Source organism: Littorina saxatilis, linkage group LG11 (assembly GCF_037325665.1).
Source record: "Littorina saxatilis isolate snail1 linkage group LG11, US_GU_Lsax_2.0, whole genome shotgun sequence".
NCBI classification, from domain to species: Eukaryota; Metazoa; Mollusca; class Gastropoda; order Littorinimorpha; family Littorinidae; genus Littorina; species Littorina saxatilis.
The window spans coordinates 18,505,300-18,511,327 of record NC_090255.1 but is presented as its reverse complement, the minus strand read 5'-3'; the positions used below and the strand labels follow the sequence as shown (position 1 = coordinate 18,511,327).

General features: G+C 37.3%; 1 long non-coding RNA gene across 1 annotated transcript; it reads right to left on the bottom strand.

Annotated features, from left to right (window-relative positions):
• Positions 1-1,470: 1,470 nt before the first annotated feature.
• LOC138979932 (uncharacterized) lies at positions 1,471-5,637 on the bottom strand. The gene is made up of 2 exons (XR_011460181.1): positions 4,731-5,637; positions 1,471-1,566 (listed from the first exon to the last, which is right to left on the bottom strand). It is a non-coding gene; the product is annotated as an uncharacterized lncRNA (long non-coding RNA).
• Positions 5,638-6,028: the final 391 nt, after the last annotated feature.

Genomic DNA, 6,028 nt, shown 5'->3' with positions numbered 1-6,028 from the left:
AAAAATAAAAATTTATAAAACGATCCAAATTTACGTTCATCTTATTCTCCATCATTTGCTGATTCCAAAAACATATAAATATGTTATATTTGGATTAAAAACAAGCTCTAAAAATTAAATATATAAAAATTATTATCAAAATTAAATTGTCCAAATCAATTTAAAAACACTTTCATCTTATTCCTTGTTGGTTCCTGATTCCAAAAACATATAGATATGATATGTTTGGATTAAAAACACGCTCAGAAAGTTAAAACAAAGAGAGGTACAGAAAAGCGTGCTATCCTTCTTAGCGCAACTACTACCCCGCTCTTCTTGTCAATTTCACTGCCTTTGCCATGAGCGGTGGACTGACGATGCTACGAGTATATGGTCTTGCTGAAAAATGGCATTGCGTTCAGTTTCATTCTGTGAGTTCGACAGCTACTTGACTAAATATTGTATTTTCGCCTCACGCGACTTGTTTTAAAGGATGAGATTGATATGTACAGTCGAAACCGTTTATAACGAATCTCAGGGGAAAACGTTTTTTATTCGTTATAATCGATTTTCGTTATAACCGATTAGATCGGTTATAACGAAGACAAGAGGAAATTTTTTGTTATAACCGGTTTCTTCGCATTTTCAACGTAAAAATGGTAAAATGTTGGCAAATAAGTATTGTTTTCTGTTGCATAAGTAATCTTTTTGTCATATCATTAAAACATTCAATGAGGTACATACATAATCGTACATGAGAGAGAGAGAGAGAGAGAGAGAGAGAGAGAGAGAGAGAGAGAGAGAGAGAGAGAGAGAGAGAGAGAGAAAGAGAGAGATACACGGAGAGAGTGTGTGTGAGAGAGAGAGAGATGGCGAAAGAGAGAGAGAGAGAGAGAGAGAGAGAGAGAGAGAGAGAGAGAGAGAGAGAGAGAGGGGGGGGGGGGTATGGGGCATGCAACAGGCCTAGGGAAAGCTGGAGATTCAAGTGGAGAATTATCAACTGTTATGTCTTTTTTTCATTTTTTCATTACTTTATCGCTGGGAAATTCGGGTCGCTTCCTCCCAGTGGAAAGCTAGCAGCAACGGAGTCGCGCTACCCAGGTGTCTGCGTGTTTAGGTGTATTCAGCCACCTGCACTTATGGCAGAATGACCAAGGTCTTTTACGTGCCATTGTGATGACACGGGGGTGGGACATGGCTTCCGTCTCTGGGTCTGCACATAAAGTTGACCCGTGTCCGTCCCGGCCCGAATTCGAACCTGCGACCTTTCGATCACAAGTCCAGTGCTCTACCAACTGAGCTACCGGGCCACAACGGTCAAATAAATGAATAATTAAGCAGAGATCGTTTTCAACAGAAATACCAAAGTTTGCCTGAAACAATAAACACACACACACACACACACACACAAACGTACACACACACACTCACACACTCACACTCACACACACACACACACACACACATACACACACACACACACACATCGAATTCTGTTCTTCAACAAATCTGTTTATTAGGCCATAACCTTGTACCCAAGAATGTAACAATGAAATAAAAACAACAACAAAAACAGCAACAAAAGACCTGTATGGCAATCCGAATGGTGCAAATGTCCCTTCTAGCTCTTGATGTCTAAATAACGCGTTATTTAGCTAAACAATGCTTTATTTAACTATATCATGCATTATTTAGCTAAATAATGCATTGTTTAACTTAAACAATGCATTATTTACAGATACAGAAAAAAGAGAGCACAAAGCACTAAACAATGCATTGTTTAGCATAAATAATAGATTGTGTCTGTAAATAACTCATTATTTATAAATAATTACGCGTTTTCTCTAAACAATATATTATATGTAAATAAAGTGTTATTTAGATAAATAAAATATTATTTAAATAAATAAAATATTATTTAGATAAATAAAATATTATTTGGATAAATAAAATATTGTATGTAAATAAAATATTATTTAGATAAATAAAATATTATTTAGATAAATAAAATATTATTTAGATAAATAATTTATTATTTACTGTTTTTGCCTTGAAATAGTATTATTACGCTAAATAATGCTTTATATAGCTATATAATAGGTTTCCGCTATATAATTCATGATTTGGTAAATAATACATTATATACCGTAAATAAAATATTATTTACCGTAAACAATATTCATTGTTTAGCGCAGTGCATCGAAGCCGATATTTCTCTTGTTGATTTTTACCACGTGTTTCCGTGGATCCACGAGAGCTCTGTTGATTCTCAAACTGACCAATCAGACAACTAGCATCTGTCTCGGCGTACTAAAGCTACATCCGCTTCGCTTCCGACCATCTTCTTGTCAGGTGGCTAACTTCAACTGATGGTATAACAGCAGCAATTTAGTTCGCAGTCGTTCATTCTCCATGTCCAGATGTAAAAGATGTTCCCCCATAAAACTTTAAAATACGAACTTTGCAGTGCCAGTTCCTGGACAACCGCTGTATTAGAGTTCTGATCAATTCAGCGGGAACGTTCCCTTGTGCTTGTGTAGCCATCTTGATTACATTTGGATTGGATTGGATTGGATTGGATTGGATAAGATTTACAGTCCAGTGAGGTTACCCTCATGGAAATTCGGGCTGCTTTCTCCCCGGGGAAAGCGAGCTGCCATACACACGGCGCTACCCATATTTTTTTTTTCCTGCATGCGTGTATTCATGTTTCCTGAGACTTAATGCCGTGTGAGATGGAATTTTTTTTTAACTTTATTCCAAGTCCCACGGGTATTTGATGGACATTTTTATCTATGCCTATACAATTTTGCCAGGAAAGACCCTTTTGTCAATCGTGGGATCTTTAACGTGCACACCCCAATGTAGTGTACACGAAGGGACCTCGGTTTTTCGTCTCATCCGAAAGACTAGCACTTGAACCCACCATCTAGGTTAGGAAAGGGGGGAGAAAATTGCGGCCTGACCCACAGAACTTATATCAGACACACAAACTCACGCACGTGACACGCACATACACGTTCTCTCTCTCTCTCTCTCTCTCTCTCTCCCTCTCAAATACACACACACAAACACACACACACACACCCCAAGTCACACACACACACACACCGGCATACACACACTCACTCACACGCACTCACTCACTCTCTCACACAAACTTCATACACACAAAACACACACCCATACGCACATATAGACAGACGGACATACACACCTTTACAAACAAACACACATACACTTACCGTGGCGCCGCACACCGCACACACCCACTCTCTCTCTCTCTCTCTCTCTCTCTCTGTCTCTCTCTCTTACAAACACACACGGCACACACACACATTTACATACGCACGCATGAACGCACACACACACACACACACAGGCTCACATACACACAATGACCTACGCACACACACACACCCGCCACACACACACAGTGACTCACACAAATCTCATACACACAAAGCACACTCATACGCAAATAGACAGACGGACATACACACCTTTGCAAACAAACACACATAAACACTCATACACACACAAACATACACACAAACTCATGCACACACACACACACACTCTCTCCGTCCTTCTCTTTATCTCTCTTAGTCTTACAAACAGACACACACACACACACAGATTTACATAAGCACGCACGCACACACACACACACAGGCTCACACACACATGCTCACACACACACACACACACACACACACACCCACACACACACACACACACACACACACACACACACATAACACAACAGTAACACGCTCCGCGTTTCGTTTTGTTTACAGTAAGCCTACTGCCAGATACTGGTACTCGCCATGCTTCTTCAGCAGTTTCAAAATGGCGCCCCGAACGCTTGCGGAAATTGCCGGAACATACCGAAGAGGCGCTTGTCCCTTCTGTCTGATAATAGTTCTGTGGCCTGACCCAGGCCTGAACACGCAACCTCTCGCTTCCGAGCGCAAGTGCGTTACCACTCGGCCACCCAGTCCCTTGGCGAAACCGGATGTGGAGTACCGGATACTGGGTTTGCCAAGACAGTGGAGAATCAACAGCGCTCTCTCGGATCCACGGAAACACGTGGAAAAAAACAACAAGAGAAAAAACGGCTTCGCGATGCGCTAAACAATGAATTGTTTACGGTATATATTTTATTTACGGTATATAATGTATTATTTACCAAATCATGAATTATATAGCGGAAACCTATTATATAGCTATATAACGCATTATTTAGCGTAATAATACTATTTCAAGGCAAAAACAGTAAATAATAAATTATTTATCTAAATAATATTTTATTTATCTAAATAATATTTTATTTATCTAAATAATATTTTATTTACATATAATATTTTATTTATCTAAATAATATTTTATTTATCTAAATAATATTTTATTTATCTAAATAATATTTTATTTATCTAAATAACACTTTGTTTACATATAATATATTGTTTAGAGAAAACGCGTAATTATTTATAAATAATGAGTTATTTACAAACACAATCTCTTATTTATGCTAAACAATGCATTATTTAGTGCGTTGGGCTCTCTTTTTTCTGTATCTGTAAATAATGCATTGTTTAATTTAAACAATGCATTATTTAGCTAAATAATGCATGATATAGCTAAATAAAGCATTGTTTAGCTAAATAACGCGTTATTTAGCTAAATAATGTGTTATTTAGACATCAAGAGCTAAAAGGGACATTTGCACCATTCGGATTGCCATAGACCTGGTGTCTAAAAATTGATGTATAAAATAAGGGCTTTGTTTTGCAGGCGGAAAAGAAAATAGACAAAAAAACAACACTTAGATGTTTACTTAAACTATCAAGCAATTTACAAATAGAAACTGGTGAAAACAATTCAAATAAATTCATTTGTAATGAATTTAATTATCCTTGTCTTTTGGAACTACATATTTATGGAAAAATGGATTCTTTTTTCAAACTAAAACTGAAGCACAAAAATAACCTGTACAACTTGACAGTGTTTACAAATGCTTAACTATCGCGACACTAGCAATCCAGTTGGATTAAAATAATAGTGTCGTTGAATAATAATCTTCCCATAAATGAACGCAAAATGAAATGGTCAACACAGATCAGCAACGATACATTTGAATAAGGAAAATTAACTGCAGCGTGACTCTATAACAGAACAAACAAATTCAAGTTGCAAAAGTTATACCTTTGTTTCTGCTTTGCATTTTCGTTATAACCGGTTTGGTTTTAGTGATAACTAAGAACACCGCTGGCAGGGAAAAAATAAAATGTTTGTTATAACCAATATTCGTTATACCCGGTTTCGTTATAGTGATAACTAAGAACACCGCTGGCAGGGAGAAATAAAATGTTCGTTATAATCAATATTTAGTCGCCATCTTGTTGTATGAATTACTTCCCAAAGTTGACGTCATAAGTCATAAGTTACGAAAAAGTTGGATTTGCGTCATAGTTTCGTTCTAACCGGTTCTTTTTCTGGTCTGGGAACAAGAAATGTTGACGTTGTAAGCAGTTTCTCGTTATAACCGGTTTGTTTTTAGTGATAACTAAGAACAGCGCTGGCAGGGAAAAAATAAAATGTTCGTTATGACCAATATTCGTTATAACCGGTTACGTTATAAACGATTCCGACTGTATTATGCACTTGAAATAATGAATGACTTTTCTAGCTTTTTAGGCTTAAGGGCAGGTGGGCCAGTGCAAAATTGACCAAATCGTTCAAAACACTGTTTTGGGTATTTTAGCAGATTATGTTTCCATAACATACCTATCATCCATGTGTGTCGGTGTTTTTGTCAAAAGTGTCCTATTTATCTGTCAATAAAGACAAAATGTGAACATGTGTGGCATTGATTGTCTTCTGTAGTCGATATTCCCCCGCCAAAAAATGTCTCATTTCAAAGGCTAGTTACGGCTTTGTCCTCAGCAAAACAGTGCATTCACGACATACGAAACTGCGCAGCAGCTCTTGACCTATAACATGACATCAGTGTTTTGATGAATGTTCCATTCACTCAGCCACTTGT